This window comes from Ictidomys tridecemlineatus, chromosome 16 (assembly GCF_052094955.1).
Source record: "Ictidomys tridecemlineatus isolate mIctTri1 chromosome 16, mIctTri1.hap1, whole genome shotgun sequence".
NCBI classification, from domain to species: Eukaryota; Metazoa; Chordata; class Mammalia; order Rodentia; family Sciuridae; genus Ictidomys; species Ictidomys tridecemlineatus.
In genome coordinates this window covers 37152810-37168131 of record NC_135492.1, presented here as the reverse complement: position 1 = coordinate 37168131, position 15322 = coordinate 37152810, and the positions used below count along the sequence as shown (strand labels likewise).

Genomic DNA, 15322 nt, shown 5'->3' with positions numbered 1-15322 from the left:
TTGTTCAGGTACAAGACAGCATTAGTGGGTTTCCCTGGAGAATCCAAGAAGCTGGAAGGCAGGGGGAGGACATGATGGAACTTGTTGTTTAACCATCAATAATTTTATACCTTGCTAAACTGTGCTTCAAAAGATAAGGGGAGATTTGTACAAGGAAAAGTTTGCGGTGAGTAAACAACTCTTCCAAAAATGCCAATAGAGCCATCAAGAATAAAGGAAATGAAAAAAGACAGAACCTTGAGCCCACATAGAATAATGAGAAATAGTGGTGGATGTAGCTCAGTAGCTCAATATGGCAGCTAAATATAGCCAGTGCCATGGAGTATTTAGTTTCTAAGTCTTTTCTATGTGTTTTCAAACCATAAGTGTAAAAAATTGTACTCTATATGTGTAATAAGAATTGCAATGCATTCCACTGTTGTATATTTTAAAAAAATAAAATTTAAAAATTTAAAAAAATAAATGAGTGCTAAAATAACTTAGAACCAAACAAACATTGATGCTGAATGATTACAAGACTCCATTTTTCATTGCTATCAGGAAATACTTAAGGATAAGTAGTTTGCGAATAAAAAGTCATTTAGGTCAGAATTTTAGAGTCCAAGATAAAGGCATGCCATCCACTTGGCTTCTGGGGAGTACCCTCTTTGCTCTATTCCAGCATGATGGCTGTCATCAGAGTGGGGACAAGTGAAAGAGGAAAGATCATATGTACCAATAGGAGCCACAGAGCAGAGAGGGGCAGCCTTGAGTTTTCATAACAACTCGTTTTCTCAAAAACTCATTCCAAGAGACGAGTGTCCATTCCTCCTGAGGGTGGTGTCCCCAGTGACTGAATTAACACCCAGTAGACAGCACATTTGTAAGGTTCCCCTGCCTCAGTGCTACCATAAGGAGGACCAAGTATCCAAAACCTAAGCTTGTTTGTGGACAAATGCTATCCAAGCCATAGAAGACACACGATGCGTGAAGTCATAGTCTATGACAAAGATAGAAACCAATTCTGAGGGACAAATCTGTAAGATCAGCAAAAATTTCCTATACTATTGAAACTAATTTGTCATGCATAAAAACTGATTGTCATAAATTTAAGATGTTAGAGCTCCCAGCACAATCACTAAGGAAAAACTAAACCATGTGCCAAAAGAAGAAAATAAAATAAAAATGGTACAGAAGAAAAATGAATCATTAATAGGCAATAATGGGAAAATTGATGAACCAAAAACATATAGGTAGAAAACAAGTGGCAACATAGAAGAAGCATTTGGTTCATTACTATTGCTTTTTTCATTACTATTACTGCATATAGATCCAATTTGTTCCAATTTTAGAAAACATATTGATCAAGTTGGGCATGCAGCACACATCTGGGACTCTAGAAACTCAGGAGGCTGAGGTAAGAGGACTGCAAGTTTGAGGGCAAATTTGATGACTTATGGAGAGCCTGTCTAACTCATCATCATCTGGGCACAGTGGTGCAATGCTGTCGCTAACCTACTTGTGAGACTGAGGCTAGGGTATCACAAGTTAGATGCTGGCTTCAGCAACTTAGTGTAACAGTTTCTGAAAATAAAATATAATAATATTAAAAAATGGCTGGGGATGTAGCCACACCCTTGGGCATAAGACCTGGAACCAAATAAAATTATTCTGCTGTCTACATCAGATTCACTTTAGATTCCAAGACAGAGACAGGATGAGAATAAAAATAAATATAAACAAATATAAAAATAGCAATCAAGAGCCCACCGTAGTAGTTCAGTGACTCGGGAGGCTGAGGCAAGAGGATCATGAATTCAAAACTGCAGGTGGTATAAATAGAGTTCCTCTTGGTGGAATGGTCTGGCTGCAAAATAAAAGCTAAGAAAGGTAAAGCAGGGGGAATACCCCACAGGATACAGAAAGTAATTTTAAAAGCGGGGATGGGGTGAGCTAGCTGATCTTAGCGATGAAGCTTCCACACTCAAAAGAGCAAAATGGAGCCCATGTTTCCTTTATTTATATCAGGGAATATCAAAGGTTTTCCATAGAATGTTCTTTGCCAAGTAAGGTAGAAGGTGAGCTTTGCAGTTCCCAATGTGTTATGCCCAACTCCGGAGCTACAAGAGGGTCATGTGCTTTGGGCAATCTAGTGCACTCTGGGGGGATGTGGATAGTTCCCAAGGTAAGACCTAATTCTTCATGGCTCCATACCCAGAGAAGACCCTCAAGTAATTCATAGGTGGCACCCTGCATATTCCCCCTTTTTACTTTGCAAAAGAAAATGATGAGCTGTTATTTCAAGTTCCTGGATTTTTGTTCTGATAGTGTGACAACCTACTATCACAATACAAAAAAGAACTAGGAGCAAACACCTCATTCCAAGAATATACCATGCAGAGTGTTTCAGTGTGTTTCCAGGGTAAAAGCCATTTCATTCTTGAAGTATTTCCAGTTTGAGAGGTAGGATCCATAAGCTCAATTTTGCTTTTTTGAATATCCTGGATGTTGTGTTGTAACTCCATAAGATCCAGGCTATTATTATTTGCTATGCCAAATACCCATTAGATGATTTAAACTTTTCCTAATCCCATTAGGAAGGCTTATATTTGGCTGCAGTAACACAGATCTTCATAGTCAGATGGAATTTAAGCCTTTCCTTAAAGTTGAGAGCAGAAAGCTCATTACCAATATTTATGACAGTAGTTTCTAAGGCATTCAATTTAGTTTCTATATTTTCATCATATTTATGATTATTGAGGGCTTTTTGAACCAAAGACACATAGGTAGTATTTTGGAAGTATTTGGAGCCAAATTATTAAGAAAATTTGCATGTTGAATGTTCTGAGATCTAGCCACTGAGGCTGTAACCATAGAAATGATGAATTAAATTAAATGAAATTATAAAAAATATAACCAAGAATTATGAGTCCAAGAGCTCGCTTAAGTCTGGTCCCCTGAGCATGTGTCTGTTGTGAAACCTCAACACCAGCATCAGCATGCTGTGGCTCTGAAATGTGGGCTGGTAGTAAGACGAAGGAAGACTGGTGAAGGATTAATGTTCCTTTCCCTCTGTTATATCTAGAGATGCAATTAGGTAAATTGCAGTTTTACAGGCTACAAGATATTTATCATCCTTTCTCTTAACTCTCACATTTCCAGTAATTAAAACATAAGGAGATTGAACACAGCCGGCAGGCCATACCAGGAACCCTCTTTACACCCCCTGCCTACAAAGTCAGGCACAGGGCTGTCAGTGTGATATAGGAAATCTGAGGCTGCAATTAAGCACCAAACATCTTTTTGGATACCGACTTCACTGAAGGTTAGGATATTACCAACAAAACCTCCAGGGATCATGCATCCTTATGTGCTTGATTTTGTCAATTCTTGGAGACCAGCCTAAAATATATCCACTCTTTCTAGAACCTTTTTGTTGCACTGGCAAGACATCTGCACAGTCTATCCATTTAGGAAAGGTGCCAAATTCTATTGCAGAATGATTAGGACAGAAGGTATTGGCAGACATTCTGTGGCAATGATTAGCTTTTTATGAGAAAGTCCCATTTTAATAACTGTTTAGACATATTGCTTACAGTCCCAGGGTCCAGTACGATTGGCTTGCCTAGACCCCAGATATGCTGTGTTTTTTCAGAAGATACCCCTAGATAGCCAGCTGCTTACCATGGGACCAATATATCCGTAGTTGTCCACTGTAACCAGGATAACTAAATCCACTCACAGTGTTGGGTGTGATCCGAGTATCTGTAAACCACACAGTCCATGAGGATCACTGGTAAATTCTGGGATGGATTCTCCAGTTCACACCACTGGGTGTACCAAAGGTGGGTCTGGAAATATGTCCAATTGGTTTCTCCCTGGACCCCATTTACTGGACACTCAACAGAGCTAACATGGCCACAAACATTGTTAGATTCTACAGTTGCCTCCATGATGGTAGTTTCAACATTCGGTCTCTCAGGGCCTTCTTCATCCTCTTCCTCCTTTGTAGCTCTCACTTCCTGCTGGGGGTCAGGGCTGACATCTCTGGATCAATCTTCAGTATCTGAACCTCGGTTCTAGGTCCTCCATATTCGATTGCACATTCAGGTACCACAATAGGATGAGAGGCACCTTCTGGGAAAACACAAGCATGACCTCTGCCCCACATTATCACTAGATCTGATATTTTCTGTTATTATGTTTGTAAATCTTTCCACAAACCTTGGCTCAAGGGACCAGCTGCAGTGGAAGAAATGAGTCCTTTGGCTGCAGTGTGACTTTCAGGGTCACAATTAAAAAAAAATAGAACAAAGCATGATTAAGGTTATTTTGTGGGGCCTTGTAATTGTAGCTTAATAGATAAATGAGCTCATTCTACAATGGCTGGACCCTGAGGCTTATGGGGAATACCTGTTTTATGATCAATACAAAATTGATGGCAAAACTGCTGAAAAGAAAAATTAGTATAAGCTGGAGTATTATCAATTTCAATCTGTAAAGGACATCCTAATGCTGCAAAAGTAGCTGGACAGTGAGAAATAACATGCTGAGTATTTTCTCTTTCACAGGCAGTGGCAAAAATAAATCTAGAGTAAGTATCAACAATAACATGAACTTACTGTTTGCCAAATTGAGGGATGTGAGTTACATCCATTTGCTACAACTGATTTGGTCATAAACCATGGGATTAACCCTAGTTGGTGAAGATAAAATATGTATAAAATATTGTGAGATTTGATGTAGAATTTGACAAGTTTTTCCCCAGGAATATTAATTTTTCATGTAAACTAGAAGCATTCTGATGATGTAAAGAATGTGAGGCTTTTGCACAATCATATAAAGACATTTATTCACAAATGGCAATAAGTTTATCAATCTTATTATTACCTGATTCTAAAGGACCTGGAATATTAGAATGTGCCCTTCTATGGCTAATGAAACATGGATGGTGACACATTTGAATTGTCTTTTATAAGGTCTGAAACACTCTTGCAATGGTGTGTTCCCAGTAGTTGATGTTTCAGTATTTTTTGTGACTCCAACTGCAATATAAACTATCAGAATAAATATGGATTGACTAATTTGCAAAACGAATTAAAGCCCAAATGAGAGCTTAAATTTCTGCTCATTCTGCAGAAGTATATGCTGTCTGTATTATCTCTGTATAAACATGGCTATAGAAACCTGCTTTTCCTGAACTCAATCCATCAGCAAATACTGTTAGTGCTCCAACTATTGGTTAAGCACATACAATTTTGGGGAAAATAAATGTAGTCACAAGAGTAAACTGAATAATTTTCTCATGAAGGTAATGGCTTTCCATTTGGCCAGGGAAATTAGCAAAAGCTATCTGCCAAGTACTAGAAGATTGCCAAAGCCAATCATGCTCTTGAGTAGAAAAAGGGCCAACATTTAATATTAGGCTATGACCCAACTCTCTGCAAAACTCGTGTTCTTCCTTTAGTAACTACCTGAGCAATAAAGCCATGGCATGGAGTCGATGACTTTTGAGGAGAATAAGGTAGGCAAGGCCACTCAATAATTCCCAATTATTGCCATATTGCTCCTGTAGGAGTATGAACAGTGGGAAATGTTAATCAATATATAGGCTCTTGTGGATTAAATCTAGTAAGATGTGCAGTAATCCTTGCAGATTCAACTTTTGTTATGGCAATCCTTTCTTCTGCCAAAGTTGGTGAGAAGGTAGAGAAGGATCTCCCTGTGCAATCTGAAACAAAGAACACAAATCTGCAGTGGCTAGTTTTAAACTAGGTCACATCCAATGAATATCACCTAGTGACTTTTAGAGGTCATGTGCCTTGGGCAATTTAATGCACCTTGGGGAGCTGCAATACTTCCCAAGTTTAAATCTAAATCTCCAGGACTACATAGAATATTCTGCCTGAAAGAATAGAGTACACATTTTACTCCAGTGTGTAGGAAACATTGTGCAGGACTTCCCATTTTAAATCCATAAAAATGTCAATAAATTTAAAAGCACTGAAATTAGGACAAGTATCTTTTGTAACTACAATGAACTAAAGTTAATAAAACAGAAAATTTAAAAATTTACAAACATGTAGCAATTAGACAGTGAACTCTTTAGGAAGAAGAAAAAGAAAAAAATAGAAACTAGTTTAAATAGATAAAAATGAAAATCAAACATGAAAATGAAAGCAACCATGCCAAAACTGATGAGGTGCAGCTAAAGTAGCCCTCAGAAGAAAATTCATAACCACAAAGGCTACATTATAAAAGAAAAACTGCCCAAACAAAAACCTAAATTTACACAGTACTAGACAAAGAGAAGCAAGCTGTAATCAAATTTCACAGAGGATAAATTTTAATAAAGAACAGAGCAAGCATAAAACAAATAGACAAAAGAATTAAGAAAACAAACTTGATTGTTCAAAAGATTTACAAAATTGATTGTTCAATTAACCAAGCAAAGAGAGAGAGAGAGAGAGTACTCAAGTTAATAAATATAAAAAAAAGTGAGACCATAAAAACAGACTCCACAAAAAAAATGAGAAAAATTTAAGGGCAAAATATGAAAACTGAATGTGAACAAATTTTTACATAACATCCATCAAAACTGACTTAGACATAGAAAATCTCAAAAGACTTAATAAGAGAATGAATCAGTAAAAAAACACAATAGTAACATCCATATCAGAGCTGAACATGGTTGGTGTACACCTGTATCCCAGTGACTTGGGAGGCTGAGGCAGGAAGATCAAAGCCAGCCTCAGCAAAAGCAAGGTGCTGAGCAACTCAGTGAGATCCTGTCTCAAAATAAAATACAAAATAGGGCTGGGGATGTGGCTTGGGAGTCAAGGGCCCTGGATTTCAATCCCTGGTACCCAACAACAACAAAATTCCATATTAGAAATGTGAAGTGAAACTATCAAACTATATCTAACTCTAAAAACAGATAGATAGCTTTGTGTGAATTAAATCCTAAGGTCTCACAAAAGAATGATTTAAATAAAAAAGTTCAGCATTTGTGCAGGACATAGCACCAATTAATACAATTTTTGTAGCTGAACAATAAATATTAAAAGCAAAATTACTTTAAAAAATTCCATTTATGGTAGTATCAACTATTAAATACATAGCAAAAAAATAACAAACAAATATGTCTTGTAAGCAGAAAATACTATAGAAAATGTTTAAAAGAATAAATAGGCATTGACTATTTATTGATAAGATCAATGTTGCTGAAATGGTAAAATGCAAATAGATTTACATATCAATGTAAACCTTACCAAAATTCCCACATCCAATTTTGAAAAAGATGTAATAATAAGCCTAAAGTTAATATGGAAGTTCAGTCAACCTCAAATACCAAATACAGTTAGTTTGTTTGTTTGTTTGTTTTCAATAAAAATATAAAGAACAAAATTGGGAGACTCATACATCCCAATTTTAAAGCTCATTATAAATTTTCAGTACTCAAAGAAACTGGATCCCTATTCCTCACCCTGTTCAAAATCAATTCAAAAGTGGTAAAAGACCTGACTGTGAAACTACAAAATAAACAAGGGAAAGCAATTTAAGACTCTTGTAAGGACAACAAATGTTTTGGACAGAACTTTGAAATCACAAAAAAAGTAAAAATTAAAAATTCCATTAAACTAAAAAGTTGACGAGCAGCAAAGAAAAAAAGGGGGGAGGGAATCCTTATAAAATGGGAGAAAATCTTTGCCCAGTATGTGTTTGATACAATCTTCATATTTAGAATATGTAAAGAAAAAAAAATAATCATAACACCAAACAACCAATCAAAAACTAAATAATGCCATTCAAGTGGGCAAACGAAGTAGACAGTTTTTCAAAAGAAACAAAAAGTTCCAGCAAACATGAAGAAAAATATTCAATATAAGTAGCCTTCAGGAAAATGCAAATAAAAAATACAATGAGGAAGACTGGGGAAATAACTCAGTAGGTAGAGTGCTTGCCTTGCATGTGCAAGGCCCTGGGTTCAGTCCCCAGCACCACAAGAAAGAAAAATACATGAGGTATCATCACATCCCAGTAAGATTGGATAAATTAGAAAAGTGACAAACACGATGTGGATGTAGAAAAAAATCAAAACTTAGGCATGGGTGTGTGCAAGTAAATTGGGTAGCTGATATGAAAAACTGTACATATTACTCAAAAAACTAACAATAGCTTGGATCATGGCACACGACTAATCCCATATATTTAAGAAGCTAAAGGAGAGGGTTACAAGTGCAAGTGCCAACTTGTGCAAGTTCAAGGTCAAAGAGGGCAAAATCCTGATTCCAATAAAAAAGAAATATGCTGGAAGCCAGAAATGGTGATAAATGCCTGTAAAGTAGGCAACTTGGGAGACTACAGTAGGAGGTTCCTGAATCTGCTGTGAGGTTAAAGAAACTTAATGTAATACTCTCTCAAAATAAATTAATAATAATAATAATAATAATAATAATAATAATAATAAATAAGGCACTGTGATGTAGTCTAATGGTCAAATGTTTGCCAAGCACATGAGGCTTTGGTTAAGTCTTTTGTATCTCAACTAAATAATACTAAAATAGAATTACCTTGTGATTCAGGTATCCCACTTGGGAGTATGTAATGAACAAGAATGAAACCTTCATCTGATACCTGGATGCCCATGTTTATTGAGGCATATCCCAATTGAAAAGATGTAAAATCACCTAGGAATTCTGGGGCAGATGGATAAAGAAAATATGGCATATATGTATGCATACATCCATAAAAATCAAATCCTGCCACCTGCAACCAATTGGGTGAAATTGGAGGGTAGAGTGGCAAAATGAAACAAAACCAGACACAGAAATACAAACACTGCATGCTGTCCCTCATGTGGGGGAGGCTAAGCCTGAATTTAGGTTGGTGATTTTTAAAGGTTAAAGAGTGGAAGTGGGAAATGAGAAAGGGATTTCATCAGTGGATGTGGCGTATGTGTTAAAATACCATGCAGAGACCCTTTATTGTGTATATATAGTACATTTTCATCAAAGCTATTTTGAAAATGTTACTGTAATCAGTACTGAGACACACACACAAAATGATTCAATGGAATAATATTGCCAGGCATGGTTGTGGATGCCTATAGTACCTGCAACTCAGGTGACTGAGGAAGGAGAATTGACAATTTGAGGTCACCCTTGGGAACATAGCAAGATATTGTCTCAAAACCAAAGAAATAATGAACTGGGGATAAATCTCAGTGGTAGAGTGTTTCTAGATTCAAATTCATTACTGCAAAAAGAAATAAGTAAATGGAATATAATTTAGAAATAGATCCTTATATTTATGGTCGATTATCTTTCAAGGAGAATTCCAAGACATTATAGGAAAAATGCTTTCAAATCATCTGGAACAACTACCGATATAAAACTTGGAACATGATCTCAAACACTATCTCACACTTTACACAATTAATTTTAAATGGAAGTGTAAATATGAGAATTGGGACTACAAGATTCTTGGCAGAAAACATGTAAAAAATCTCATGATCCTGCATTGAACAATGGATTCTTAGAAAAGACAAATTTTCTTTGTTTCTTTTTGGTAACAGGGATTGAACCCAGGGGAGCTTAACTACTGAGCAACATTCCCAGCCCTTTTAAAAATTTTACTTAGAGCCCAATTGCTAAGTCTGGCTTGGAACATGTGATCCTCCTGCCTCAGCCTCCCAAACTGCTGGGATTAGAGGCAGGTGCCAAAAGATACTTCTTATAATGCCATATATTTAGAAAGTATCTACAGGATTTTAGATATGAGGTTTATGATGTGGCATAATAAATTTTGTGAAGGGTAAAGAAAAATATATTTATAATTTAGCCAATATGTTTTTTTAACTATAGACTTCATCTAGGCTTCCATATGTACTATTTGAAATTTCACTGTCCCCAGTGGGGACTTCTATCTGAAAAACTCCAACCACATTTACCTTGTAGAAGTCAAACCTGGACATCCATTTTTCTTAACCTATAGACTTAAATAAAATTGAAATTTCTCAAGAGTACAGATTATTCCTCTGGAGCCAAATGATCCCTAGCATTGTGTGGAATCATATTAGCTGAAGGGCTGTAAAAGAAATAATATTAACTAATTACCTTCTGACCCCAAATAACATCTGTATACTTGTCGCTTCTTCATGTAGTCATGAATGTATTGTTGAGTCAACAAAAAAGAGAAATCTTATAATTTTGTGGGCATATTTTTTAACAAATTATGAATTATCATGAAAAAGGTTCTCATTTTCACCGAACTCACAGAAGTGTCAACAGAGTCAAGATGAAGCCTATTACATTGAGAAATGTCTTTGTTCCTTTAATAATTATTTGTTGGTACTGGAAATTGAACTCTGGGGTGCTTTACCTCTGAGCTACATTTTTAAATTTTATTTTTTATTTTTGAATTTCAGTTACACATAATAATAATGTTTATTTTGACATGAAATCATACCACTTTTAAATGGGGATTATTCTGAGTGGCGTGATTAAAATAAATACAAATATTATATAGCCATAAACACATCCAAAGTAATGAAAATTTTCTCAACTGTTTTTATGACTTTTATGCTTCTAGCTATGACACAAAGAACTTTGATGCTTTTTTAATTTTATTTTTGTACATGATGTGAGGGACGTATCCAAATACATTTTTCTTCTTGTGGATATCTAGTCATCTCAGGGGCATTTTTGCTTTAGCTTTTACTCTTGAAAAAATATAAGCTGTGTGTGTGTGTGTGTGTGTGTGTGTGTGTGTGTGTGTGTGTAATCCCTCTGAACACCGTTACAAATTGCTGCCCATGCAGGTCAGGCAAATTGCTGCCCACGCAGTTACAAATTTCCACCCCCGACCTGCAAAGTCAGCTGAACTTAAGGGCACTCGTGTGAATTTCCAGGGACACCAAATAAAACACAGACACACTTTACCTTCACACAAGCTTCAGGACTTCTTCTCTGCTCTTGGCCTCAGGATCCCCAAAAGGGAGGGCAAGAGAAAGTCACGAGAGGCTGGTGAGAAAGTGACCACATTCAGAAGAGAGCTTTCATTGGAAGACTCTTGTTCTTAGAAAGTTCTATTCAAAAAAGGCCAGAGGAGCAGGGTTACAAGGACCATGAGGGTGAGTCAACCCTCATGGGTAATGCCCACATCTGAAGACCCGCCTCTCTATCTGAGCTGGGACAATGCCCAAGTCACCACAAATGTAGTGACTGGTCAGAGCCTCCTGCTTCGGGACTGGAAGGCATGAGTCACTCCACATATCTGTTCTTCTTTCTTTGAAAAAGCAGGTGATGGGTCATTATTTTGAGTCCCTGAATTCTTCTTCTAGGGGCACAACATCCTACAATTACAACACAAGAGAGAATAAGTAGCAATGAGAACAATAGAAGGATAGACCATGCAGAGTGTTTAAGAATGTTTCCAGGGTTAAAGCTGTTTAACTCTAAGTATTTGATCAACTAAAAATTAGGATCTGAAAAATCAATCTTACATTTTTGTATCTTGAATCTGATGATGCAGCTCCAAAATATCCAAGCATTCTTCTGCCAAATATCCAACAAATGGTTTTGAACCTTCTTCCAATACCACTAAGAAGCATTGCACTTGGCAGCAGTGACACACACATACTTATAGCTAGCAGGACATTTAGGTCTTTCCTTGAATTTCAAAGTGGAAAGTGTATTATCTATATTCATGACAGCAGTCTCTAAGGCATTTAGCTTGGTCTCAATCCTTTCATCAACATTTATTTGATTGTGAAGAGCCTTGGAAGTATTCTGAGGCAAATAATTAAGAAAATGTGCATGTTGAATATTTGAGATATGGCCACCAAAGCTGTCACCATGGAAGCAATAAAAGAAACCAAGGGAACAACTCCCACTATTATGAGTCCAATAGCACACTTAGGTCTCGCGAGCTGGGCGTGTATTTGTTGTAAGACTTGAAAAGCAGCATCAGCCTACCATGGCTCTGAAATATTTCCTGGTACTAAGACAAGGAGGGCTGATGGAGCATCATCGTTCCTTTTCCTCTATTATTTCTGGTGATACAATTAGTTAAATTACATTTACTATATGTTACAAGATACCTATCATCTTCCCTTTTAACTTTTACATTTCCTGTAATTAAAACATAAGGAGATTGAACACAGGCCCATAAGCTGTAGCAAGAACCTTCCTGTTACAGTTCTTGCCTACAAAGTCTGGTAAAGCTTTGTCAGTAAAATGCGAGAATTCTGAGGCAGCAATTAAGTGCCAAACATCTTTCTCAATGCCACCTTCCCTGAAGGTCAGGATGCTACTAACAAATCCTCCAGGATTCATGGCATTACCCTTGCATAACTTCCTTTTGTCAATTTTAGGAGACCAGTCCAAAATATACCCACCACTTCTACACACCTTATGCTGTACTTGAAAAGTACAAATAAAATTTAAAGTTTCTATTATTAACGATAAAAATGAAAAAGAGATGGAGGGTGCCACATCTCTAGACTCTGGAGTATAAGCAATTAAAAACAGACTTATTTGCAATTTTACCTTGAGCATAGTGGTAGGATTATGATGTCTACCCCCCTCCCTCATTGGTATAGGGTACTATGAGAATATAAGCACAAATCACAGATTTTATATATATTTCAATACAGCCCATCAACAAAGTCAACATTAAATTTAAAAGAAAAACAATTAAATCTCTATTGCTGGGGTCAAGCCCTAGCTACCAGAGATCCAGAGATCCTGAAGGATGAGTGGCTTAGGTGGAAGAAGAGGAGACAGGACTATAGTTGCAAGTTATGAGCAGCCTTCAGAAGTACCTGCTGCCCCTAGAGGGGCCTTTATTTTTATACATTTTTTACAAGTGTTTTTTCATGTAGTTAATGGATAGCTTCAAAGCTCAAAATTTCTTTGATTTACATAATTTTTAAGAGTTACACTATTTTCAGAATATATTAATTACCTAAGATATTGAGTACATTGTTTAAAATATTTTCCTGTAACCTTTGCCAATCACGATTAAGCTTTGACATTTTCACCTCAATCAATAGGTGCTAGACCACACAACTCGACGACATGTATCTTGAACTATTATTAACTTTTAACTTTAAAGCATACGTATAAATATATCATTAACCTTTAACTTTAAAGCATACCTATGATTATTGGTAAGCTTTCTTACTTCTAAAGTACCAATAAAACACTTAAAGTAGTTAAAGCCTATTACTTAAAAGCACTTTTCTGAAGTGCTTCTAAAATGTATATTAATTTTATATTATTCTATTTTTAATTCCAAAGGTAATTTACTTTTTCATATGACCTATTTAACTGCTTTAAGAGTTTCTTTGATACTTTTCCAAAATACAACTATTCTTATGTTTTTGTAATCTTTAACAAAAAAGCAGGCTCTTCAACACAGCCCATTTACCATTAATATTAACAATGTGTTTCCCATTTTCATCATGAATTCCTGTGTAAGGCAAAGGAGGGCCTGTTAGTGGTTGGAAATGTATGTTGCACAGATTGTAGATTTAGAATGTGGGGCTTAGTGCAAATTGTTAAGTTTTTCTCAAGAACCTTGAGATTTGTAATATTTTCCTCATACATTTTTGAGGAATAACACTATTGTTTGTATCCTGAGAGATATCAAAACACATCTCCAGGCATGTCTTAAGTGTATCTTTAGTCTCATTTTGGGAATTTTCCTGCCATTTCCATCAACATGTACTTTTATTATTGGTTGATGTAAACCCTATTATCCATATCATGAGTATCATAAACAATACATTTAACCTTCCCCATAGTTTCAGTTTCCAGATGGTGTAGCTCTGCCACAGCATCCCCCATGCTGTGACCCTATCAGACAGAGGGTGCAGGAACAACTTAACTACATTATCTATAATACACCAGCTCTTTTCCGTATGACTTCTGTGGAACTTGTGATTGAATCTTGAGTTCCAGCCTATAGTGGGTCAATTAATTGTCACTGGATAACAAGTCATTCTAGAACTTATTAGCTCACTCAACCCCTGAGCCAAATCCCCAGCAGTATTTTGTATTTCCTTTAAAGAAAGAGGTTTCACTGATTTGCTTAGCACTTCTCCCTTGCTGAAGCTGGCTTGAAACTCATGATACTTCTGCTTCAGTCTTCCAGGACCCTGGGATTACAGGAGTGCACCATTGCACTCAGCTCTGTTCACAATTTTAATGCCAGCATTCCCTCTTTGCCTTATCAACTATTTTATGCTATATTTCAAAGGATGCAGTATTTCTAATTTTTCCTCCAAGAACTGGATGACAGTTTATAGATTTTGCTTTCTCTTTGTGAGCATTTCACATGAGAAAAAAGCAGACACAATGAGTTTATTAGAAGTGATGTGAAGGAAGAAAAATGTGACACTTTAAAGAGAGAGAATGTGTCCACTCTGTAAAGAGCATGTCTCTCTTTCTCTCTATTTTTATTAGAGATCTAAAAAAAGATTCTAAAGAATCCTGCCCAGGTACACTTCTTGACTTTACACAGCAGGTTAATATCAAACTCTCAAGTATCCACTGCCATGAAAATTTTGGGTTAATTAGCCTTAGGTTCATGATTTATAATTGAATTCTTAATCATAAACTCTTGCAGATTTGATGGTTAGTAGGAATTCTTATCTTTATTTCCCTGAGTTCCAGAATCTGGTCTTTAACAAGATCACAAAAGTCTCCCCTTTAGTGTAACTTGCGTTCCTCTTACAAACATTATTTTGAAACTGTATTTCTCCTGCAGGTAATAAATAGTTTGTTAAAGAATGTAACACATCGTGTCCAGTTAATCCAGAAAGGGTGCAAGTAAATTGCTTCTTGGAAGATAAAGCATAGGGTCAATGTGTTGAGCCTATTTATTTATTGTTTTGTGTGTTGAAACCAGAGCTAGTCGACCACTGAGCTACATCACCAGCTCCTTTTTTATATTTTATTTACAGACAAGATCTCATTGATTTGCTTAGTGCCTGGCTGATACGTTGCTGAGACTGGCTCTAAATTCATGATTCTCCTGTCTCACCCTCCCAAGCTGCTGGGAATACGGGTATGTGGCACCATGCCCAACCTACCATTTACCTTAAAGGTACTTCAGTTCTTTTACCAGGCTCTGAAAAATACTACAATGAAAATATAGTGTTTTCTATGATCTAATGACTCCATTTTTTTTTAGATACATACCCAGAATTACTACTACTGAATCATATGACATTTTTATTTTAACTTATTGAAGAACCTTAATACAATTTTCAAAAATAGCTTTACTCAATTTACATTCTCACCAGCATTTCTACAAGTGAATCTTTATATCCATG

The 15322-nt window shown here is 36.3% G+C and overlaps 1 long non-coding RNA gene across 1 annotated transcript; it reads right to left on the bottom strand.

Moving 5' to 3' along the window:
- Positions 1 to 4804: 4804 nt before the first annotated feature.
- LOC144371545 (uncharacterized) lies at positions 4805 to 15253 on the bottom strand. Its single transcript, XR_013431500.1, has 2 exons — positions 10923 to 15253; positions 4805 to 10068 (listed from the first exon to the last, which is right to left on the bottom strand). It is a non-coding gene; the product is annotated as an uncharacterized LOC144371545 (long non-coding RNA).
- Between the last annotated feature and the right edge of the window lie 69 nt (positions 15254 to 15322).